Genomic DNA, 26,162 nt, shown 5'->3' on the forward strand with positions numbered 1-26,162 from the left:
CCCAGCTAGTGAATGGTGTGTGGGTGAGGGGGGGGGGGGGGTGGATGGTGAAGTCTGAGACAGCTCCCTCCCTGCATTACTAGTGAGAGGCTGGCTTCACAGACAGGGGGGAGCTGCCTGACCCTCACTCCTGACTTCCCCCATGTCCCAGCTAGTGAATGGTGTGTGGGTGAGGGGGGGGGGGGAGGATGGTGAAGTCTGAGACAGCTCCCTCCCTGCATTACTAGTGAGAGGCTGGCTTCACAGACAGGGGGGAGCTGCCTGACCCTCACTCCTGACTTCCCCCATGTCCCAGCTAGTGAATGGTGTGTGGGTGAGGGGGGGGGGGGGGAGGATGGTGAAGTCTGAGACAGCTCCCTCCCTGCATTACTAGTGAGAGGCTGGCTTCACAGACAGGGGGGAGCTGCCTGACCCTCACTCCTGATTTCCCCCATGTCCCAGCTAGTGAATGGTGTGTGGGTGAGGGGGGGGGGGAGGATGGTGAAGTCTGAGACAGCTCCCTCCCTGCATTACTAGTGAGAGGCTGGCTTCGCAGACAGGGGGGAGCTGCCTGACCCTCACTCCTGACTTCCCCCATGTCCCAGCTAGTGAATGGTGTGAGGGTGAGGGGGGGGGGGAGGATGGTGAAGTCTGAGACAGCTCCCTCCCTGCATTACTAGTGAGAGGCTGGCTTCACAGACAGGGGGGAGCTGCCTGACCCTCACTCCTGACTTCCCCCATGTCCCAGCTAGTGAATGGTGTGTGGGTGAGGGGGGGGGGGGGGGGAGGATGGTGAAGTCTGAGACAGCTCCCTCCCTGCATTACTAGTAAGAGGCTGGCTTCACAGACAGGGGGGAGCTGCCTGTCCCTCACTCCTGACTTCCCCCATGTCCCAGCTAGTGAATGGTGTGTGGGTGAGGGGGGGGGGGGGTGGATGGTGAAGTCAGAGACAGCTCCCTCCCTGCATTACTAGTGAGAGGCTGGCTTCACAGACAGGGGGGAGCTGCCTGACCCTCACTCCTGACTTCCCCCATGTCCCAGCTAGTGAATGGTGTGTGGGTGAGGGGGGGGGGAGGATGGTGAAGTCTGAGACAGCTCCCTCCCTGCATTACTAGTGAGAGGCTGGCTTCACAGACAGGGGGGAGCTGCCTGACCCTCACTCCTGACTTCCCCCATGTCCCAGCTAGTGAATGGTGTGTGGGTGAGGGGGGGGGGGGGAGGATGGTGAAGTCTGAGACAGCTCCCTCCCTGCATTACTAGTGAGAGGCTGGCTTCACAGACAGGGGGGAGCTGCCTGACCCTCACTCCTGACTTCCCCCATGTCCCAGCTAGTGAATGGTGTGTGGGTGAGGGGGGGGGGGGGTGGATGGTGAAGTCTGAGACAGCTCCCTCCCTGCATTACTAGTGAGAGGCTGGCTTCACAGACAGGGGGGAGCTGCCTGACCCTCACTCCTGACTTCCCCCATGTCCCAGCTAGTGAATGGTGTGTGGGTGAGGGGGGGGGGGGAGGATGGTGAAGTCTGAGACAGCTCCCTCCCTGCATTACTAGTGAGAGGCTGGCTTCACAGACAGGGGGGAGCTGCCTGACCCTCCCTCCTGACTTCCCCCATGTCCCAGCTAGTGAATGGTGTGTGGGTGAGGGGGGGGGGAGGATGGTGAAGTCTGAGACAGCTCCCTCCCTGCATTACTAGTGAGAGGCTGGCTTCACAGACAGGGGGGAGCTGCCTGACCCTCACTCCTGACTTCCCCCATGTCCCAGCTAGTGAATGGTGTGTGGGTGAGGGGGGGGGGGAGGATGGTGAAGTCTGAGACAGCTCCCTCCCTGCATTACTAGTGAGAGGCTGGCTTCACAGACAGGGGGGAGCTGCCTGACCCTCACTCCTGACTTCCCCCATGTCCCAGCTAGTGAATGGTGTGTGGGTGAGGGGGGGGGGAGGATGGTGAAGTCTGAGACAGCTCCCTCCCTGCATTACTAGTGAGAGGCTGGCTTCACAGACAGGGGGGGAGCTGCCTGTCCCTCACTCCTGACTTCCCCCATGTCCCAGCTAGTGAATGGTGTGTGGGTGAGGGGGGGGGGGGTGGATGGTGAAGTCTGAGACAGCTCCCTCCCTGCATTACTAGTGAGAGGCTGGCTTCACAGACAGGGGGGGAGCTGCCTGACCCTCACTCCTGACTTCCCCCATGTCCCAGCTAGTGAATGGTGTGTGGGTGAGGGGGGGGGGGGGTGGATGGTGAAGTCTGAGACAGCTCCCTCCCTGCATTACTAGTGAGAGGCTGGCTTCACAGACAGGGGGGAGCTGCCTGACCCTCACTCCTGACTTCCCCCATGTCCCAGCTAGTGAATGGTGTGTGGGTGAGGGGGGGGGGGGTGGATGGTGAAGTCTGAGACAGCTCCCTCCCTGCATTACTAGTGAGAGGCTGGCTTCACAGACAGGGGGGAGCTGCCTGACCCTCACTCCTGACTTCCCCCATGTCCCAGCTAGTGAATGGTGTGTGGGTGAGGGGGGGGGGGGGGGAGGATGGTGAAGTCTGAGACAGCTCCCTCCCTGCATTACTAGTGAGAGGCTGGCTTCACAGACAGGGGGGAGCTGCCTGACCCTCACTCCTGACTTCCCCCATGTCCCAGCTAGTGAATGGTGTGTGGGTGAGGGGGGAGGAGGATGGTGAAGTCTGAGACAGCTCCCTCCCTGCATTACTAGTGAGAGGCTGGCTTCACAGACAGGGGGGAGCTGCCTGACCCTCACTCCTGACTTCCCCCATGTCCCAGCTAGTGAATGGTGTGTGGGTGAGGGGGGGGGGAGGATGGTGAAGTCTGAGACAGCTCCCTCCCTGCATTACTAGTGAGAGGCTGGCTTCGCAGACAGGGGGGAGCTGCCTGACCCTCACTCCTGACTTCCCCCATGTCCCAGCTAGTGAATGGTGTGTGGGTGAGGGGGGGGGGGGAAGGATGGTGAAGTCTGAGACAGCTCCCTCCCTGCATTACTAGTGAGAGGCTGGCTTCACAGACAGGGGGGAGCTGCCTGACCCTCACTCCTGACTTCCCCCATGTCCCAGCTAGTGAATGGTGTGTGGGTGAGGGGGGGGGGGGGTGGATGGTGAAGTCTGAGACAGCTCCCTCCTGCATTACTAGTGAGAGGCTGGCTTCACAGACAGGGGGGAGCTGCCTGACCCTCACTCCTGACTTCCCCCATGTCCCAGCTAGTGAATGGTGTGTGGGTGAGGGGGGGGGGGAGGATGGTGAAGTCTGAGACAGCTCCCTCCCTGCATTACTAGTGAGAGGCTGGCTTCACAGACAGGGGGGAGCTGCCTGACCCTCACTCCTGACTTCCCCCATGTCCCAGCTAGTGAATGGTGTGTGGGTGAGGGGGGGGGGGAGGATGGTGAAGTCTGAGACAGCTCCCTCCCTGCATTACTAGTGAGAGGCTGGCTTCACAGACAGGGGGGGAGCTGCCTGACCCTCACTCCTGATTTCCCCCATGTCCCAGCTAGTGAATGGTGTGTGGGTGAGGGGGGGGGGGGAGGATGGTGAAGTCTGAGACAGCTCCCTCCCTGCATTACTAGTGAGAGGCTGGCTTCGCAGACAGGGGGGAGCTGCCTGACCCTCACTCCTGACTTCCCCCATGTCCCAGGTAGTGAATGGTGTGAGGGTGAGGGGGGGGGGGGAGGATGGTGAAGTCTGAGACAGCTCCCTCCCTGCATTACTAGTGAGAGGCTGGCTTCACAGACAGGGGGGAGCTGCCCTGACCCTCACTCCTGACTTCCCCCATGTCCCAGCTAGTGAATGGTGTGTGGGTGAGGGGGGGGGGGGGGAGGATGGTGAAGTCTGAGACAGCTCCCTCCCTGCATTACTAGTAAGAGGCTGGCTTCACAGACAGGGGGGAGCTGCCTGTTCCTCACTCCTGACTTCCCCCATGTCCCAGCTAGTGAATGGTGTGTGGGTGAGGGGGGGGGGGGGGGTGGATGGTGAAGTCAGAGACAGCTCCCTCCCTGCATTACTAGTGAGAGGCTGGCTTCACAGACAGGGGGGAGCTGCCTGACCCTCACTCCTGACTTCCCCCATGTCCCAGCTAGTGAATGGTGTGTGGGTGAGGGGGGGGGGGGAGGATGGTGAAGTCTGAGACAGCTCCCTCCCTGCATTACTAGTAAGAGGCTGGCTTCACAGACAGGGGGGAGCTGCCTGTCCCTCACTCCTGACTTCCCCCCATGTCCCAGCTAGTGAATGGTGTGTGGGTGAGGGGGGGGGGTGGATGGTGAAGTCAGAGACAGCTCCCTCCCTGCATTACTAGTGAGAGGCTGGCTTCACAGACAGGGGGGAGCTGCCTGACCCTCACTCCTGACTTCCCCCATGTCCCAGCTAGTGAATGGTGTGTGGGTGAGGGGGGGGGGAGGATGGTGAAGTCTGAGACAGCTCCCTCCCTGCATTACTAGTGAGAGGCTGGCTTCACAGACAGGGGGGAGCTGCCTGACCCTCACTCCTGACTTCCCCCATGTCCCAGCTAGTGAATGGTGTGTGGGTGGGGGGGGGGGGGGGGGAGGATGGTGAAGTCTGAGACAGCTCCCTCCCTGCATTACTAGTGAGAGGCTGGCTTCACAGACAGGGGGGAGCTGCCTGACCCTCACTCCTGACTTCCCCCATGTCCCAGCTAGTGAATGGTGTGTGGGTGAGGGGGGGGGGTGGATGGTGAAGTCTGAGACAGCTCCCTCCCTGCATTACTAGTGAGAGGCTGGCTTCACAGACAGGGGGGAGCTGCCTGACCCTCACTCCTGACTTCCCCCATGTCCCAGCTAGTGAATGGTGTGTGGGTGAGGGGGGGGGGGAGGATGGTGAAGTCTGAGACAGCTCCCTCCCTGCATTACTAGTGAGAGGCTGGCTTCACAGACAGGGGGGAGCTGCCTGACCCTCACTCCTGACTTCCCCCATGTCCCAGCTAGTGAATGGTGTGTGGGTGAGGGGGGGGGGGGAGGATGGTGAAGTCTGAGACAGCTCCCTCCCTGCATTACTAGTGAGAGGCTGGCTTCACAGACAGGGGGGAGCTGCCTGACCCTCACTCCTGACTTCCCCCATGTCCCAGCTAGTGAATGGTGTGTGGGTGAGGGGGGGGGGGAGGATGGTGAAGTCTGAGACAGCTCCCTCCCTGCATTACTAGTGAGAGGCTGGCTTCACAGACAGGGGGGAGCTGCCTGACCCTCACTCCTGACTTCCCCCATGTCCCAGCTAGTGAATGGTGTGTGGGTGAGGGGGGGGGGGGGAGGATGGTGAAGTCTGAGACAGCTCCCTCCCTGCATTACTAGTGAGAGGCTGGCTTCACAGACAGGGGGGAGCTGCCTGTCCCTCACTCCTGACTTCCCCCATGTCCCAGCTAGTGAATGGTGTGTGGGTGAGGGGGGGGGGGGTGGATGGTGAAGTCTGAGACAGCTCCCTCCCTGCATTACTAGTGAGAGGCTGGCTTCACAGACAGGGGGGAGCTGCCTGACCCTCACTCCTGACTTCCCCCATGTCCCAGCTAGTGAATGGTGTGTGGGTGAGGGGGGGGGGTGGATGGTGAAGTCTGAGACAGCTCCCTCCCTGCATTACTAGTGAGAGGCTGGCTTCACAGACAGGGGGGAGCTGCCTGACCCTCACTCCTGACTTCCCCCATGTCCCAGCTAGTGAATGGTGTGTGGGTGAGGGGGGGGGGGGTGGATGGTGAAGTCTGAGACAGCTCCCTCCCTGCATTACTAGTGAGAGGCTGGCTTCACAGACAGGGGGGAGCTGCCTGACCCTCACTCCTGACTTCCCCCATGTCCCAGCTAGTGAATGGTGTGTGGGTGAGGGGGGGGGGGGGGGGAGGATGGTGAAGTCTGAGACAGCTCCCTCCCTGCATTACTAGTGAGAGGCTGGCTTCACAGACAGGGGGGAGCTGCCTGACCCTCACTCCTGACTTCCCCCATGTCCCAGCTAGTGAATGGTGTGTGGGTGAGGGGGGGGGGGGGGGAGGATGGTGAAGTCTTAGACAGCTCCCTCCCTGCATTACTAGTGAGAGGCTGGCTTCACAGACAGGGGGGAGCTGCCTGACCCTCACTCCTGACTTCCCCCATGTCCCAGCTAGTGAATGGTGTGTGGGTGAGGGGGGTGGGGGAGGATGGTGAAGTCTGAGACAGCTCCCTCCCTGCATTACTAGTGAGAGGCTGGCTTCACAGACAGGGGGGAGCTGCCTGACCCTCACTCCTGACTTCCCCCATGTCCCAGCTAGTGAATGGTGTGTGGGTGAGGGGGGGGGGGAGGATGGTGAAGTCTGAGACAGCTCCCTCCCTGCATTACTAGTGAGAGGCTGGCTTCACAGACAGGGGGGAGCTGCCTGTCCCTCACTCCTGACTTCCCCCATGTCCCAGCTAGTGAATGGTGTGTGGGTGAGGGGGGGGGGTGGATGGTGAAGTCTGAGACAGCTCCCTCCCTGCATTACTAGTGAGAGGCTGGCTTCTCAGACAGGGGGGAGCTGCCTGACCCTCACTCCTGACTTCCTCCATGTCCCAGCTAGTGAATGGTGTGTGGGTAAGGGGGGGGGGGAGGATGGTGAAGTCTGAGACAGCTCCCTCCCTGCATTACTAGTGAGAGGCTGGCTTCACAGACAGGGGGGAGCTGCCTGACCCTCACTCCTCCGGGGTATTGTGATCTTCCTGCACACAGTGCCCTATCCCTGATACCATGGGTGTTGTGATCTTCCTGCATGCAGTGCCCTATCCCTATTAATACCAGGAGTGTTGTGATCTTCCTGCATGCAGTGCCCTATCCCTATTAATACCAGGAGTGTTGTGATCTTCCTGCATGCAGTGCCCTATCCCTGATATCGGGATGTGTGCAAGAAGATCACAACACCCCCGGTATCAGGAATAGGGCACTGTGTGCAGGAAGATCACAACACCCCCAGTATCAGGAATAGGGCACTGTGCAGGAAGATCACAACACCCCTGGTATTAGGGATAGGGCACTGTGTGCAGGAAGATCACAACACTCCTGGTATTAATAGGGATAGGGCACTGTGTGCAGGAAGATCACAATACCCCTGGTATCAGGGTTAGGGCACAAGTTCTAGTCACATTGACTGATCACATTACTTGTTTTGTCAAGCTACCAACTGTTTCCATTTCCCATCCCCCATATACTGTCAGTAGGAAACTTGGTAACATGAATAAATAAGAGGGCAGCCAATAGGAATACATATTCATTCCTAAACTGACCTTAACTGACCTGAAAAGTGTCAAATTGTATCATTTTCAGTTAGTGCGCACTAACTCCCAGTTAGTGCGCACTAACTCCCGTTAGTGCGCACTAACTCGAGTTAGTGCGCACTAATCGGAAAAAAACGATTTTTAACGATTTTTTAACTAAAAAATCGTGCCTAAGACGATTTTCTTGCCCTGCCACACGATTTCTATCGTTAAGACGATATGGAAAACGATTCACATCCCTAGTTGTTAGCACAGCCTATTATAATCCACGACCTGCTGTTGCCCACTTTCTTTTAGCCAGATACAGTGGACATCAGCTTGATAACAGAGATTTATACCCAGTGGGGTTTTGTTAAAACAATTATTTGGAAATCTGGACATTTTTAGATAAATCACAAACATTTACAATTATTTATTTGAATTTATGTTTTTAAATAAAGGTTAAATGTGCCCCTTTGATCATTTAAAAGTGCCCCTGTGCATCATTTAAAAGTGCCCCATGGAATTAATTCTTCTGCAGTGAAAATTCTTTAGAAAAAGCACTGCTTTATGAGATGAATAAAAATGGATGAATAATTCCTGATGGACCAGTTTGTGAACAGAAGAAGGGCATTAGTTGAGCACCTCTGGAGGCTAGAGAGAAGAATAATGAATGACAAACTCCTTCTCTATTTTATTTTTTTTTCTTTCTCTTATCTTCTTTTTTCATTATCTTTGAGGAAAATAATTTCGACTTTGTCTAGGCTTGGGTTCAGAGGTTTGGGGTTAACTTGTACTCTTGACATTGTAGATGTCATTGTCATATTGACTACATTATTGCTATTGCATTATTTGAGCATTAATAAACTCAAATCAAAGAATGATTCATTAACTCCCTGTATGATGTGCCACAGGAACAAAGCAAATTATGTGTTTTACTGTTTTTAACCTGAGAGACACCCAGTAAAAGCTTAAAGTTTCACCAGACAAATACACAGGAGATTTCTTCAATTTATAAATTGGAATAACTAGATGAAAAATACAGTGAAGTTGCAAAGGTTATTTTGCATAGAACTGAAAATTAACAGGAGTGTAGCCTAAAATAATTCCTGTATTTCTTAGACTTAAATAATATAAGTTTTGGATTAGATCTGCAAACATAAGCCTACAGAATATATTGCAATAAGTCAAATTAGCATACACCATAAAAGATTAACCACAGGCTTAATGCTGTCTTTTGGTGCATTGCACTATGATTATTATCTATATCTTGTATGATTCTTGTCTTACAGAAGTGTCCTGTGATTTCCCCATCTCTGTTTATCCTGTTCAGTCAGAGGCATAAAAGGGTCTCTGGTGCCTGGAGGCCAATGCATTTGTGTGCCTCCCACGTACCCTCTCCCAATCCTTCTTGTAGTAATGCTTAAGGTTTCAGAAAGCCAATGACATCTCTAGACAGAATCTAAACCACGCTCCCTTGTGGTGATGAGCTCTCCCGCTATTGTAGCCAAGGGTGATGAAATTTAGTTATGGCTTCGAAATTCTAAGGTCTTCTGGTGTCTTTTCACATGGGGGCAGATTTTAAAAGCCCTACGTGCATAAATTCAGCTGGATTTACGCGCATACCCCCTGTATGTCCCGGGGCTTTGTGAAAGGGGCGGGACGGGGGCATGACCGAGGCCTCTGGCACAGCGGCCATGCCAGAGGATCCGGTGCGCGCAACCTATGCCTGCCCGGAGGCAGGCACAACTTTTGGAATAAAGGCTAGGGGGTGGGTTAGGGAGGGGAAGGGAGGGGAAGGTGGGGGGGTGGAAGGAAAGTTCCCTCCGAGGCCGCTCGATTTTGGAGCGGCCTCGGAGGGAACAGGGAAAGCCATCGGGGCTCCCCTAGGGCTTGGCGCGTGCAAGGTGCACAAGTGTGCACCCCCTTGAGCGCGCCGACCCCGGATTTTATAACATGCGCGTGGCTGTGCGTGCATGTTATAAAATCGGGCGTAGATTTGTGCACGCCGGATTGCGTGCACAAATCTACACCTGCGCGTAGGTATTAAAATCCTGCCCATGGTGTACAGTCCAATGCCCATCCCCCACAGGTCTGAAGGGGAAGCAGGAATAAAACAAAGGATGAAGCTTTCTCTTTAAGTCTAAATAATTTAAATAGTTTTATTTAAGATAATTTTAGTCAGCCATTATTTCCTATTAAATCAACACAAATTCCAAATAAGACATATACAAGTACCATAAACAATTTACTTTTCTTTTGCTTTCTTCAGGATTCTATGGAACCAGTTTCTTCAAAGAATTAAAAAATTACTGTCAGATAAGTATAAGTCTGAAAAGTCTCACAGGGTAAAATAAGTCTTACAGACTTTACTCTGCTTTTCATATTGTAACTTAGTGGTGTGAGAATCCATTGCCGGTTGCTCCTCTGGCCTGCAGGTGACACTGTGAGCTGCTTGAACTGTCCAGTCCTCCCAGCTCTGTACTCCTCACTACTCCCCCAGTGGCCATCTTGTTTCCAGCATAGGCCTGTACTTATACTGAGGTAGTAAGGCAGTTGTTAGATTTTGGTCCTACCTTCCAGTCCTTGTACTCTGGCTCTGCTTCTGTTTCTAGAAGACTTCAATTTTGTCAGCTTTTACATTCAGCTTCTTTATCAGGCATTCCTATTGTTCTCCTTCCTGGCTTCCTGGAATTCTGGTTAGTTCCTGTTACCCTGTGTCAAGCCTCTTGCTCCTGGTCCATATCAGAGGCTACCCTTGTTCTCATGCCTTGATGACGACCAGCAGTGGAGGGCTCAACCTGAAAGGAAGGTGGCTGGCCTAGGCAGAAGTCCTTTTATTGTTGCTGGCCTAGATTTGACTCCCCTGGGACTAAGACACTCACTTCTGAGGTAACCCACAGACTACAGCTGTCACAAGTGGTTGATTTTTTTTTGTGTTTTCTTCTTTTTTAGGAATAAGAGAAACTCAAGATATTTCTCCACAGGTAAATATTTTCTATTATTCAAGCTTCCTCTCTAGTTTTGTATTTTCCCATTGTGTTTCTTTATAAGTACGCTCTCTTTTCTTTTTTTCTTTTCTTTGTCTATCTTTCTCTGTTCCTCTCTCTCCTTTTCCTGTATTTGTAAGTTACTGTCTCAATTTGTTTAGGCCTACTTTATGTTAATGTTGGTGTGCACACACTTAGCTTGTGATGGTTGCAGTAGCTTGTGAGCATGGCTTGAGACCATGGCTAGGGATCATTGGTACTTTGTTCTGTTGCAGCTGATTATCTCAGAAGCTAGCATGTGAAGGTCAGGAGTGCAGCTCGTGATCTGTGTTGGGAGTATTTGACTACAAAGATCTTCCTGGGTTGTTCTCCCTACTCTTCTGTTTTTAAGAACTTAAAAAGAGATATTACATCACTTGCACCATAATTCTTTGTGCTTCTACAATGAGTCTACACTGGATTGGTGAACTGAGAAATCTATCTAGATAAAATAAAAAGAATAAGCAAAATATTTCTACTCTAAGTGAAGGACAGTGATATGTGTTTGATTTTCTATCTTGTTTTTCCCTCTATCACCCTCCTGTCCTACAGTACTTCTTGTAAGGAAACCTTATTCAGCAACTCAATTTCTCACAGACTACAGGCAAAGATGATCTTTAACTGGTTCTTAACCAAGAAAGAGTTCAGATATATTTTTTTTAGAGGTCTGTACATAGTAGTTTTGGACTTCTTTGTGATCCTCTCCTTAGAATTTTAATGAAGCCAACAAATTCTCCCAGTTCTTTGTTTGTCTTTATCGTTTGAAACTACTTTTGCCTCTGAAAAAAATGAACTGTACAGCCAGAGTATAAGGTTTATTAACAGTCATTTTGGGGTCACACACTGGCTGTCCATTCTTAGCACTTGATAGCTGGGTTTTCTTTTGTACACCCTTTAATATACTTCTTCTTTTTTTTTTAATCAGCTTGTATTCACTCTGGAATTTTATTTTCCAACAGAAAGGCTGCTTCTCTATGTGGACTTTGTTATTGCCTAGATCTTATAAAGTAACACATTTTTCTCAAGTGTTGCTAATGTGTCAGGACTCATTTTTTTTTCTTTTGTTAAATTTCATTCTTTTAATTCTATTTCTTGCACACTTATTAAAGCTATTGAAGCTGATATTTAATTCCATGTATCAACTGGTATTACAAATTAACCCTAACTGCTCTAGTTCCTACCTTGATTAGATTTCCTTTGCGCAAAACCTCTCTCCAAGCACGCCCTTCACTCTAATACATACGATTCTACGTTGTCCTTCAGCTATTAAGGTGCTTTTTGGGCTGCTTCAGAGAGGAGCCTGGGCACAGCACTCTCTCTCTCCGGTAGAAATCCAGTGACCTTCTCCTTGATTCAAAACTGTAAAACAGATTTTGTTCTAAATGATATCCTTGCTTTGGTGATCTCAATAACAAAAATACTTCTTGTGTTGTCTGAGAGGCCATAGCCCAGCTTCTTCTAGTCCCTGCTACAGGTGTATACAATTCTAGGAAAATTTTGGTAACCTCAATATTTCTCAAAATATTCTCAAAAAAATCAGGATAAACAGGACATAGTGCAACTTGAGGAGTCTTCCCCCTCCCCCCTCAGCCCTATCACTACATTGTTTTCCAAGCTGTTTACAGGTTGCCTAGGAAATACCTTCAGAATGCCCCCCAGTGCTGAGCTGAATGAAGCTACTTGAATAGGATAAACCTGGACTGCACTATCAAAAACTATTCAGAGTGGAGTCAATTCTGCAACAAACTAATAGGTGAATTTTCAAAGCATTTGTGCTTGTAAAAATCAGCACATATGCATGTAAATAGCATTAAGACGTGTATATACTATTTTATAAGCCTCAAAATACATGGATGAGTAATGATAGGCGAGTAAATTTACGTGTGTAAAAAAAAAAAAAAAAAAAGAGGCCAGCCAGAGACATTCTAGGCTGGGGCCAACATTTATGCATATAAGTTGCTATTTTAGAACCTGCCATAGCAATGCACGGACATCTGTTACCTGCGTATATTTACACCTGCTAATTATCTGGCGTGAATTGGAATAAAAGCCTTTATTGCTAAATACTGACTCAGTGCGGGGTCTGGATAAACTGGGGGGAGTTCAGGCTGATGAACCAGGAGAGGTCTTGATGATCTGGAGATAGACTGGGCAAACTGATGGACTAATTGGTAAAACTGGTAATTTCCTTAACACGCGCATGTTACAAAATTTGAGGACTTAAACACGTCAAAGCCTACAAGTGCTAAGGAAAATAGTTTGAAATGTGCTTTCTTAAATTTTTAAAATTAGGAACACAAATATATGTGTATACATGTGTAGGTATGTGTATACAGATTTGTGCCACTTACCGGATACATTTTGATTTACCTGGATAAATCACAGCTTTATTGCCACTTATCCAGATAAGTCTTGAAAAGTGTTTGTTTGCCAACTAAGTAACAACATTTTTTTTGAAAACTTATCTGGCTAATTAGCAGGCTTTGCTACTTTGCGCCCATCGGTCACAGATGGCTGCAACCTCTGTTGCTCACCTCCTTTTCCCCTGCTCCAGCGATTCTCCGAAGAATGGCAGCCTCCGCTTTCAAACGCCGCCTTCCCTGCGTCCCCGGGACGGCATGGGCGATCCCAGCTGCCATCTTGAATTGGGGATTACCTAGGGCACGCGCCCTCGCGCCAGTCCCTCTCTAATACAGGTCATGGCGGGAACCTCGGGGGCGTCCCCTCTGCATGACGTCACCCGCCAGTGTATTTAAACTAACCAGCCTATGTTTCCTACGAGTTAGCAAGGACTTCCTTCCTGCTGAATTCCACTCCTCTTGGAGACGCATCGCTACTTGCTACTCTGACCTTTGTTCCTGAACTCTGGTCCGTGGACGCTTTTAGGGGGCCTTGTCGCGTTCAGGCAATCCGCTCCTCGGAGGGCCTTCCTGCCTGGAGAATCCATCTATCCTAGACCCATCCTCGTTCAATTTATTTTAACTTAATTTTATATTTTTTTAACTGAAAAATGTCACAGTGGAACAGATTTCTTTTTAGCTTTTTCACCCCATATCCAAATTTGGCAGGGGCCTGCTCTCAGTGCTCCTGATCACCGTACACCTGTCCTTTCTGTTTTTAACTTATTTATATATACTTTATTGTTCGTCAGGCTGGGACCACGACTTGCCACTGATATCATCATGATGTCATTGAAATTGCAGCCTGTACTCCTTCGAGATTCCAGGCCTTTCCCGTGCCACAGTTGCCTCCTCAAGCCTTCCTTCCTACACTAAACCGCAACAGTGCAGACCTATCCACCTCACCGCCGCAGCCAGGATTACAAATGAGAGCAATGGCAGCGGCAGCAGTCTTATGCCTCGCTGCTTGCTGTGCCTCCTCCCATGCCAAAACAGCAGGTTTCCTCCCTTGCTCCAGTGGGTGCCTCCAACACTGTGGCTCAATGCCACTGGAAGCAGCACCAAGCTGCCTCACTTCTGCTCCTGCTCTCCGGTCCATACCAGGCCCTTTCTTCTCTCGCAGCCTGATGCTGCAGAAACACGGCTTCCAGCCTGGCTGCAACTCAGCATTGCCCTGTTTCACAGCACAGCTCCAGGGCTGCCTTTCTCCATGCCTAGACCTCCTCACCAAGGGATCACTTTCACCCACCACCCCAGGCACCCAGAACAACTCAGGTAATTAAATGTCTCATTTTTTTTAATTTTAACCTTTGTTTACAAGAAATATTTTAGGAGGTACAACAGGAGTGCAAGCTAACTATGGAGGGGGCAAGCCAAAGTGACATTTCCACACATCACCCCCACCTCCACTATATGGCCCCCTGTCTTTAAATTGGCTATAAAAAAAACCCACAATAAGAAAAAGTCCAAAGGACCTTCTGTGAAATTTTTAAAAAGCTGGACAGTTTCAACCATATAATAAAACAATTATTAAATTTATTTGATAGCCTCATTCCACCAATTCTATATGAATATGAGAGTGAAGTCTGCAATCTATACAGGACGGGACAGAATGTCAATATAAATCCTGCACCTCCAGTTCTGTAACACACTGCGCATCCACAGAAATTCCCCTAACAATGGAGCTTGGATGTTTCCCCTTACAACTCCAAGAAAAATCCCAGTCTAATCTAATGGAGCTGATATCAAGAAAGTGATTGCATTGTGTCTGAGACCAGCAAAAAGATGCTGACTGCACATATACAGAATGTTCGTGAAGTCATTTTACCATCGATCAGTCTCATCATCGGTCCACAATGCTCAATTGCAAAATTACAAATTTTAGAGATTTTTTTAAAAAATATGCAAATAAAAAAACATGAACAACTTCTTTGGTATTAGTATCTTCAACAGATGTTTTTTCTTTTCTATAAATGTTCAGCACCATTGGACACTGACCCAGTGTTTTGAAATTACTGCATTGTTTTTTCTAGTCACAAAGCTTTTGATGTGAACGCTGCTGCAAGCTGGAATGTAGTTTGTTTCTAGCTTCTCTTCATCCAGACTTGTGCTCAGCATCTGTCCATCTTGACCACATATAGCCCCGTCTCTCCCCTCCTTCCCCCCCTCAAGCACAAGTGGTAGTAGCAGCCTCCTCCTACAGCCCCCACAGCAGACTGGACTCTTACTGCGTGCGCCACCTCCTGCTCCTGACAGCCCACAGCTGATATTGCTTCTCCTTTTCTTTTCCTCTGCGCACAGCCCTGCTGCTCCTCTTCCAAATCTTGAACACCGTATGGACTCGGGCCGATACTACTTCTCTTTCTTCCAACCCTGGGCCATGCTTGCTCCTCCTCCTGCTTCTGAGCACTGCGCAGGTCCCTGGACCAGGGCTGATGCTGCTTCTCTTGCATCTTCTGGCCCTGTGCTGCACCGTTGCTCTTCTTTCTCCTGAGTGCAACAGGCCTGGCCGATGTGATTTCTTCGTGCGGCTGGGGCTGTGCTGCTCCTCTTTCTGCCTTAGATGGTAGCGGCAATGGCCTCTCCTTTCTGCCTGTATGAGCTCACACCACACCACTTCTGGGCCACACAGGCAGGAAGAAGGAGAGGTCATGCCACCACCCCCAGACCTGTGATGCTCTAGGTAGCTGCCTAGTCTGCTTAGTGTTTCCACTGGCTCTGCCTGCCATATAAAGAGTGTTTTCTAAGACTCTCTGCTGGAGTTACCTGTTTATTTTTCTATTAAGCAGGTATAAATCAGGATGTGCACTGGGATACCTTTTTTGTTTTGTCTAATATAGTCCATAAACATACTGTATCCTCCTTTCAGCCAGTCAAATGAAAAATGTAAACATGTTCTTGTTCAAAAATTGAAGGGACAAACACATGAAAGATTTGTTGATGGAAACTGGCTTAATTATTTGGGAGTCCAGATTAATCTTTCATACAACTTGAGATAATTGCAAAGTAAACAATGTATCATATCTTTGAAAGTTAAGAAAATATAAATTATAAAGTGATAAAATTGTCTGAAACAGCTGGTCTTTGCAATATGTAATTTATTTTTGTGAATTTATTTGTATACTTTTTAAAATCAAAAGTACAAGTTCAAATCCAAATTCCATCCTCAGAACACCCCTTTGTGTGCATATAGCACAAATTTAGGTTACATGCATACCTTTAAGTACACAACCCCTGGGAAATTTTATAACAATATTGTAACTAAGAGACCGCAAACAAAGTAGAATATGAAAAACACTAAAAAAAAAAACAAAAAACAAAAACCCACTCTGTACCAAATACTATAATACTTATGGCAGTCTATTTTTCAAAAGACTTTTAGTAGATGGTGGATTATTCTTGCTGCAGCAATATCACAAATACATTTAAAGTCCATAATAATCCTAATGCATAGGACCGTGTTTCTGAACCAACACTCCTGCACACATTGGGCCCTGGTCCAGGGACTCAGCCATTTTATAAAACATATGCGCACATATGTGTGCTTGTTATAAAATAGCCTGGCTGCGCGCACGTGTGGGTGAATGCATGTGTGCACGAATCCCACTTCTACCACATATGTCGGGGAAGTGGTGCACGCTGACACCATTGCCAGTTAAACCAGTTCGTCCCCAGTTTACCCAGTTAAGGGGTAAGTCCGCCAAATCTCTTAGTTTAAAAGCCTTCACTCTCCCCAGTTAGCCCTGACCCTTAAAACCCTGCATATCTGCCTATTTTTCTTTATTTTATAACTTGTGCTTATCTATAGCAGAAGTAAGGTTACATGGCAGGAGACCTCAGGCTCCGGGACACATAAGTATTTACACACCTATCTCTTGGCTAGGTCATGACATGCCCATGCCCCACCCAGACCACACCCATGCCCTGCTCCTTTTTAAAAACATTTGAGTCATGTGCGCTATGGGAGATACACGCATATCCAGGTGGCTTTTCAAAACCACTCTGTTTGCGCAAACCCATCTTGTTATGCATCCCCTACTTAATGTGTGCACAGGGCTTTTAAAATCCACCTTTATGTTGTGCACCTTAAATAAATAATTGTAACAAAGGCAAATAACCCTCAGTTTATGTGCAGAGGCAAGTATTTTATAAAGACCAGGGGACTCACAATGAAGTTACTGGGTAATACATTTTAAACTAATAAGAGAAAATATATTTTTTACTCAAAGCATAATTAAGCTTTGGAATTCATTGCCAGAGGATGTGGTGAAAGCTATTAGTGAGGCTACCTTTATAAAGGGTTTACACAAGTTCCTTGAGGAAAAGTCCATTAACCATTATTAAGGTAAAGTTGCAGAAATCCATCACTTATTTTTGGGATAAGCAGCTTGGAATCTGTCTACCCCTTGGGATCCTGCCAGGTACTTGTGACCTGGATTGGCCACTGTTGGAAACAGGATACTGGACTTAATGGACCCTTGGTCTGACCCAGTATGGCGAGTCTTATGTTCTTATATAATTTGGCTGATGTGTGCATGTATATCACTTATGAAAATACTTGTACACATACTTCCAAGCACCAATTGACCCAGACCTTCACCAGTTCACCCATATCCTTCACCACTTGCTGCAGATTCTCTATCCAAAAACTGCAGAAAAAGGAGAGGTCAGAGTTAATTTCCATGACTGCAGGTATGAAAGCATGCATGCATGTTTGATGTATGTGCATACTCCATTTATAAAATACATAAATGTACACGTACTTCAAAACCACATTGTAGAATGCCCTCGAAACACACTCTTTATACCGTATGCATATACTTTTGCGAGTGGGAGTAGTAGCATGCTCCTGCCCTTCTTAAAAGTTGTTTACTGAGCAAAGAGGTCTCACGTCTCTATGTCAATTTTGCATGCACAACTCCTGTGTAAATCTTTGAAAATTTACCTCATGAGAGTAAATAGCTTTTAAAATTCATCCCTTTGAGGGAAACTTTTAAGCCATTTTCAGCATTAAACAGTGTTTTATACCCAGGGGTGGATTGGCCTATCGGTGTGCCAGTCGCACTGGTCACATGGTCTTCATCTCAGCTCCTGCTGAGGGATTACCGTGGAATAAGTGTTTTTACGGGTCCACAACACCCGATGCGGTCCGAGCGAGGACTTGATGGGGCTGCAACAGAGCCCAACCCATCATGGCCCGAGGGAGATGTTGGCGGGGCTGTAATGGAGCCCATCAATTCACGGCCTGAGGGAGGTCTCAGCGGGGCCTGAAGAAAGGCCTATAGGCTCGGCAGAAGGATGCATCTGGCGGTTGCAGGGCTGCTTCCTCCCACTTTTCCTCTGGCAGTAAATGATCAGGCAAGCATGGCCAAGGCCCAGAAGAAAGGAGGACGCCTGAGAGGTGTGTGTATTTGTGTATGAGAGAAAGCGCCAGTGTGTATGAAAGAGAGCAAGCCTGAATATGTGCATGAGAGTGAGCCTGCATATGTGAATGAAAGAGAGAGCGAGCCTGAATGTGTGCATGAGAGTGAGTGTGCATGTGTGTATGATAAAGAGAGAGCCTGAATATGGGCATAAGAAAGAGCACTTGCATGTATGTATGAAAGAGAGAGAGCCTGAATTTGTACATGAGTGAACCTGCATGCATGTATGAAAGAGAGAGAGGCCCAGAACCTGCCAAGGTTCTTCCTTGATGTTCTCTCCTCTCTTGGCTGGGAATAGATTTTCATCCCTCACTCATAAACATGGTAACACCTTAGATCTTGTCTTTGTGAACAACTCTGTAAAAGATCATTGCATCAATTCAATATCAATTTTTGCAGTTCCCTGGTCTAATCATTTTTGGATCAGTTTTAAAGTTCTGATTTCCCTGGCATTGATGAGTTCTGAGAGTTGTCGCAATAAAATAATCCTTCGGAGAGGGCATATTGATCTCCGGAAACTATCTGATGTAGTGACTTCAAATCTCAACTCTTTCCATCTTAATGATATCAAAGAAGGAGTCAATATCTGGAATTCTATCATAGCTAAATCTATTGATAGCGTTGCCCCTCTTCGGCCTAAGCTTAGAACCAGAATAAGACATCTCCCTTGGTTGTCCTTCGCTATTAGACATCATAAACGACAATTACAAGTGAGCAGATTTGGCGGAAGCTGTGCACTGAGTCTTTAATGCTATTTTGTTCCCTTTTAAGAGATTACCGCTCTTTGATTCACAAGGCTGAGTGTGCTTACTTTTCCAGGCGCTTTTATGAGATTGGCTATAATCTTAAGGAACTTTTTAAGATAGCCAAGCAGTTGACAAACCCTCCTTTGATTGGCAGATTTTTTGCACAAGCCACAATCTCCCTGCACTGTAATGATTTTTTAGATCATTTCAATGGCAAGATCGAAAAATTTCCAACTTCTTTTTCCTCTGTCCCAAATTGGCTTTTACCTTTTAGAAGATACACATACTTGTTCTTGGACTGAGTTTGAAGAGACATCAACTGTTGAAATTAATCAGGCTATCTCTCACATGAACACTTCTCTGCGCGCTCTAAATCCATTTGACCCAGAAATTCTGAAAGGAATTAAAGACGCAATAGCACCAGCTCTGAAGGTTATTGTCAATCTTTCATTAAGTGAAGATGAACTCCCCGAGCCACTGAAAAAACCTGTCAGACCTCTTTTGAAAAAATCAAATCTCAATCCTCCCTACCTTTTTTATCTAAATTGATAGAAAGCATTGTCTTGAAACAGTTTACTGATTATTTGGAGGATAAGCAGATACTTGATTCACACCAGTATGGTTTCAGAATATCTCTGAGTGCTGAACTTCTAATATTGTCACTTCTAGATACACTTAGAAGGGGCCTAGGTACTGGAAACAGTTATGTGTTAATTTCCCTGGATATAACAGCAACATTTGACATGGTTGATTATTCCAACCTGTTATACCGGTTACAGGAATGTGAAATCTTTGGCCTTGTCTTTCAATGGCTTAGATCATTTTTGTCACAGCGGTCTCTATAAATAAAGCGCAACAACATGATCTTGCAATGGTCACATCACGATTGGGTTACCACAAGGTTCAGCTTTTTCTGCTATGTTATTTAATTTATACTTAGCTCCATTGTGTAAGGTCCTAGAGGGCCTCTGTGAAGGATATATTCACCGATGACATCCAGTTTTTCATCCGCATACATCCATCATGGTCAGAGACAGTAGACCTCATAAACCTAAGTGTTGCAACTATCAGGAAGTGGCTCTTCTATAATAAACTATTTCTGAACCTTGCAAAAACACAGTGCATTCTGATTCAGCGCTCTCCAACTAAGCTCCAACAAATGTGATTGATAATATTGTTTTTTTCATTTGAATCCTGTATCTGGAATTTAGGAGTAGTTTTAGACTGCACTCTGTCTTTCCATCCCCATGTAAAAGCCTGCTAAAATATAGTTTCTACAAGCTTCAGGTTATGTATGGTCTTAAATATCTCTTGGAGAAGCCAGACTTTAGGATGGTTGTGCAAGCATCAATTATTGTAACTCCGTTCTTCTCGGCTTACCTGCCGTGACAATCAAGCTTCTACAATTATTGCAGCTGCCCATCTTATTTCCAGGCAAAAAAGACATGACCACATTGGCTCCCCCTCACGGAACGGATCAAATATAAAATTGCTATTACGACCTTTAAATTGATCTCTTCAGACATGTCACCACGGGGCAATGCACTTTTATAGTTGTACTGCCCCACATGCCAGCTACGCTCCTCTGAAAGGGGCCTCCTGGATTTGCCTTCAGTGCACCAAGCAAGATTATACTGCACCAGGGACAGTGCCTTTTCTGTGGCAGCTCCTATTTTGTGGAACGCACTGCCTGAGGCCCTACTTTTAGTTGACAGTCTAAAAACTTTCAAATCCTTGCTGAAAACATGGTTATTTAAGCAAGCATACGACATGATCTGAGAACTGTCTAACTGAACTATTGGTTTATGTTAACGGTAAGTGAGCTGGTCTCATGTATATGTTTTTATGTGATATGTTGGTCCATATTATTTTATGATTGTACTACCTGTACATTGCCTAGTCTTTTTGCTTTAGGCGGTTTATAAAGATAAAAAGAGAACCCTCATGTGTGTATGAAAGAGAGAGCCTGCAAGTGTGTATGAGAGAGAGACTGAATATGTTCATGAGAATGAGCACCTGCATGTGTATGAGAGAGTGTGTCTACATGTCTATATGAGAGTACTTGCATGTGTGCATGAGAGAGTTAGAACCTGCATGTCTGTATGAGAGCACCTACATGTGTGCATGAGAGAGTGAGAGTCTGCACGTGTCCATGAGAGAAAGAGAGAGCCTGCATGTGTGAATGAGAGAGAGAGAGAGAGATTCTGCATGTGTGTGTGAAAGCCTGCATATGTATGAGAGAGAGAGTGCCTATGTGTGTGAAGGAGAAAGAGAGAGAGGATAAAGATGGTGTGGCCTTCTTCACCCAAATCCTCAACAATCTCTGGGAAATCAAAAGTTGCCAAGTATTTATTTAATAGTATGGAGAGCTGGAGATTTTTTAATTATTTACATTTTTACAATTTTAAATTTTAGGGTATTTCATGTATCTGCTATTTTGAAATATTTGATTGGTGTTTGGGAATTATTAGAACAAATTTATGTAACTTTTTATATCATTAGGGGACAATATTGAAAGATGGCCATTTTAAGAAACTTGGCCAGATATAACTTATCCGGCTAAATTACATGGTATATTCAGTAGCATGGCTATGTCACTGAATATACTCATATATATTTGTACTTAGTCGTATCAGTTATAACCATCTAACATAACTGGTAAACTTATGCAGCTAAGACCGAATATTACTTCTTCATTGCAAAAGTTATATGGCTAAATCACTCCACTCACTGCTCACTCACAAATTATGCAGCTAACATTTTTAGCCATTTAAGGGACTTATGTAGCTATGCAGCAACCACTAAATGTAAGGCAATATTCTGTGGCTGCTACTTAACCAAATAAATCCTACTTATCCAGCTAAGTAGTGCTGAACGTGCTTTATGTTTGTTGGCTGTTTTTATTCTTTTCATGGTTTTAATATTATGAATGATGTCATAAATCTCTTGATTTTATTGCTTGATGTTTTGTGAGGAGTGATTATGTTTCTGTTTTTCCATTGTTGCATTGCTTAATACAGTTGGGCTTGTTGTGATTACCAGAGCATGTTTGTGAGCGAGAGAGAATGAGTGAGCCAATAAGCATATGTTTGAGCAAGAGGACTATTTAAGCCACTGGGCCTGTGTATGAATATAAAAGAGAGCGATTGAGCCAGTGAGCATTTATGTGAAAAGAGTATGAGTGTATGATACAGTGAGCATGTCTGTGAAAGACAGCATGTGAGCCAGTGAGCATGTTTGAGAGAGAGTGTGTAATCTAGTAAGCATGTGTGTGAGAGAGAGAATATAAGGGAGTTTGTGTGAGAATGAACATGTGTTAGAGAGAGAAGAAAGTTGTGCATATCTCCCACCCCATACTAATTAATCCATGACAAACTCAGGGTGACTGGAATCTAAAGTTCCCAGGTATGGAGAGCAGGGGATTTATTTTAGCATTAATTTTAATTGTTGGCTATTGTTTACTGTGTCTATTTTGAAATATTTTATCGATGTTTGGGAAATTTTAAAAAATAATGTTATATGTTTGTAATCATTGCCTGTTCTTTTCATCAGCTGTTTTGAAATATTTATTCTTATGAGTTTGATTTTACTTTTATGATTCATGCTTTATATTCTTGATGTTATTGTTTAATGTTTAGTGAGGAATGATATTTGTTTTCCCATTCCAAACAGTCTGGCTTGTTGCAGTTCCAAATTCAGTTTTTGTCTGCATGTTTCTATTTATAGTTTATTATCTCATTTTGTATTTGGTGAGGGTCTGTCTGTGTTCTACATGTATGACTAAGGTGGGATATTCTGCTAAGCAGACTTGTGGGGTGGCCCCATCCGATTTGCATGGATGGAATGGGGGTCTACAGCTTTATATACTCACTGCTGGTCTAGAGTATGCTCTATTTCTTAATTATTTAGGAAAAATGAGACATTTTATTTTGGAGATATTTGGACTTAATTCTGCCAGGTTTCAGAGTCGACTTGGCATGTTGATGCATGTGCTACAGAGAAAGTGCACAAGGGAGTCAGATACCCCATGAGCCAGTTTTGAAAAAATTCCCTTGGCTGATATTTTCCTGCAATCTGCCCCTGGTTATACCCATTGAAATGAGCTCTTTGAAAATTGCCCTCCTTGTGAGCAGGTAAAAGGACACGGGCTGTGCCACAATGTGTGGTTTTTTTTACCCACATTTGAATGGAGGAGTAAATTGGGTGGCGTTAGGATGGGGTAGAAAACAATGCTTCAAAACGTGTGTGTGTAAAAGTAAAGTAACATAGTTAAAGATGGCACATAAAGACCAAAACAGTCAATCCAGTCTGCCCAGCAATTTGCTTAAGATAATAACTGTCGCTCCATGCAAGTTACCCCCTGCCTTCTATTAAGGATAATAACTTCTATTCTGTGCAGATACTACCATGCAACAATGTAAACTTTGGGCTTAACAGAGATTCATCCATTTCTTCATTTCCATTCTCTAGCCACTAGGGATCCTTTGTGTTTATCCCATGCCCTTTTGAATTCCATTACCATTCTGGTTATCACCACCTCTTCCAAGAGGGCATTCCATGCATCTATCACCCTTTCCATGAAGAAATATTTGTAGGCATTGTGCCTGATTCTTCTCCTTTAGAGTTTCATATCACGACCCCTAGTTTCATAACTTCTCTTCCATCAGAAAAGGCTTGATTTTTGTGCATCATTAATTCCTTTCAGGTACTTGAAAGTCTGTATTATGGGGAAGGAGTTAAGATGACAGCATGAGGTGATAAGGAGCTTTGTTTAGCCATATGTGTCTATTTTTTGTTACCTGTGGAAATGTCTCCTAAAAGGAAAGGAATGTTTGAGTCTTTCCTTCTGAGGTTCCTTCCCTTTCAGGTCAGCAATCCATTGTCAGCTTTTTGTCTCATGTGCCTGATGGAGGGGGCTGGATTACCTCAGTTGTGATGGTTGATGGAGGAGCATCAGGTTCACTAGAAGATGAGTTTTCACCGAGCCCTTTAGACCTTTGGCTGCTGCCATCCATACGGAACCCTCTGCTGGCTTGCTGCATTTTGATGAGGTCATCAGAGCCAACACATCGGAGGAACTGAAGTCGAGATGGTGTCAGCTGGTTTGGGACTCAGAGGAAAGCCTTTGTCTCAGTGGCAGATAAATGAGCAGCAAATGGAAGATGATGTTTTTCTTTCGACTGTTGCAGTTGGAGGCAAGTCCTCCTTTAAGAAGGCTCAACCTCTACGGTCCTCCAAAATTGGTAAGTTATTCCCTGCATTGATTAAACAGGTGGTGGTGACAGACTCTATTTGGGAGCTATTAATAAAATTTGGCATCTTTTATCAGATTGCTCTAATAAGATCCATTTTTCTGTTTGGGATTTGTTTGGGAAGATTGATTCCATGGTTCCAAGGCTCAAGGGATAGCTTCAAGTACATTCTGAGAAAATTCTTGCTTTGTAGGGTGCTGTGGAAAATATTCAGTCTGTTAATGCTACACTAATTCAGGAGTATATGGTTCTTTCAAGAAGGGTGGATTGGAGAATCCACCCTTCTTGGAGAAAGTTCAAAAACCTGTGGTTTTTGAACTTTCCTAAATTAGTGGGTGAACTACACCTGCAACAATTATTTGTTGCAGGTTTTCATATGTCTGAGGAAACAATTCCCCCTTTTAATAGGGTATATTTTTTGCCATCTGGTGTATGCTTAAAGGCCCAACAAAATCAATTTGGCCAATCATCTATGGACATGTTACATCTAACATCTTTTATGGAAAGTTCTAGTCCAGAGATATATTAGAGGGCCACTTTGTTAGGCTCTTGTATTACTGAGCAAGATTTAACTGCTCTTATGAAATCACATTTAAAAAATATAAATGCTAATTTTTTTTAGGTCAAAATGTCCAGATTTATCCTGATTTAGCTAAGATTACTCAGATGGAAAAGGTTTCTGCCTTACATCAAGAAGTTAGAGCATGGGGAAACTTGCAGTTACCTCCATCCTGCGTCTTCCATGGTATTGACATCTTGCACCATTTACCTTTCCAGAGGAGACCGCTGTGGGGAAGAGTGCTGACATCCTCCTAGTGCCTGTTGATTAAAGAGAGTCCAGCAGTGCACCGCCCCTGGCGCACCAAAACCACCCATCAAAGGAGCATGTCCCTTTGTGCCGGATTATTGAACTAAGAATGAATGGTAAGAGAGAGGAAAGGGAAGTTTCTTCCTTCTTCAGTTACTTTGTTACCAGCCAGAAGACTAGCATCTTCAACTGCTGAATTACCCAATGGTGAGTAACCAAACTGGGGACGTGTTGAGGTTTCTCTTAGCCCGGTGGATCGCAAACCCCCGTTACTACCTCTCCCCAATGGGAGTATGGAACGTAACCCTTTGTTGGTGGTAGATGTATCTAATTTGGACATATTAGAAGATCTTGGTGGAGTGCAACCAATTTTGAGCTCCTCTCCTAACTTCCCATTGAGAGAACAACTATTGAGACAGGTTTCAACTGCTAATAGAGAAAGCTTAGTAGAAGCCAGAGCATTGGTCCCAGTCATAGTGCCTCCTCTATGTGACCGAGATGAGTTGAGACATGGGGATAAGAATTTTGAACCAACTGACATCACTTTAAGAGACAGTTGGATGGTTATCACAAATACTGAGACCTCCTTAGCCCTAATAATCACACAACTGTGTGAATTTTCTTCTGGTACAATAGCGGAGTTGTCTGACTTAGAGCACAGGCAGGTTGAATCTTCTGTTTCTCTTTTATCTAATAAGGTCAATAATCTGCACTCTGCAGTGGCAAAAGATAATTTATCTATCCATTATAAAATAAAAACAATGGAAAACTGTATGAGATCAGCTATGGGGTTACTTAAGAATTTTCATGAGATTTTGCAGTTTGAATTTGAGAGAGACAATTCTTACAGTGTCTGTATGTGCCTGAGATAAAGAGAAATCTTGTAACTGAGGAAGCCCCCATTGAGAGTACTGACGTTACAAGACTCACAGCATATATTTACTTCTAGAGCTACCCTAATAATTACCTTTGCCCTAGAGTCAGACAAGGATTTAATCTTGGGGCAGTATTTTACGAATAAGAACCAGATGTTTTGTGACCAAAGGGTAATGGGGCGGATTGGCCTATCGGGGGATTGGACATGCCCTTGTAGGCCAGTCTAGCTGGTCATGTGGACTTTCCCAATTCCTTCTTGCATTGCGGGGATGATTGCACTGTGCACTATGGGGATGATTGGTGAGCAAGTGCACTGTCTGCACAGTGCATTTGCAGGTCCATGGCAAGGTAAACAGTGACTAGATTGCTTCAGTTTGTTTTTTTTTTTTTTAATCCTGCACTGCTTATCCTCAAACACTGGTGACTGGCCTGGCAACCAGGTAAGCTGTCTCCACAATTCAC

The 26,162-nt window shown here is 46.2% G+C and overlaps 1 long non-coding RNA gene across 1 annotated transcript; it reads left to right on the top strand.

Annotated features, from left to right (window-relative positions):
* The first annotated feature begins 9,643 nt into the window (after nucleotides 1–9,643).
* On the top strand, nucleotides 9,644–24,912 carry LOC115086058. Its single transcript, XR_003855041.1, has 4 exons — nucleotides 9,644–9,866; nucleotides 10,123–10,154; nucleotides 23,632–24,007; nucleotides 24,794–24,912. It is a non-coding gene; the product is annotated as an uncharacterized LOC115086058 (long non-coding RNA).
* The last annotated feature ends 1,250 nt before the right edge of the window (nucleotides 24,913–26,162 follow it).

The sequence above is a fragment of the Rhinatrema bivittatum genome, chromosome 2 (assembly GCF_901001135.1).
Source record: "Rhinatrema bivittatum chromosome 2, aRhiBiv1.1, whole genome shotgun sequence".
NCBI classification, from domain to species: Eukaryota; Metazoa; Chordata; class Amphibia; order Gymnophiona; family Rhinatrematidae; genus Rhinatrema; species Rhinatrema bivittatum.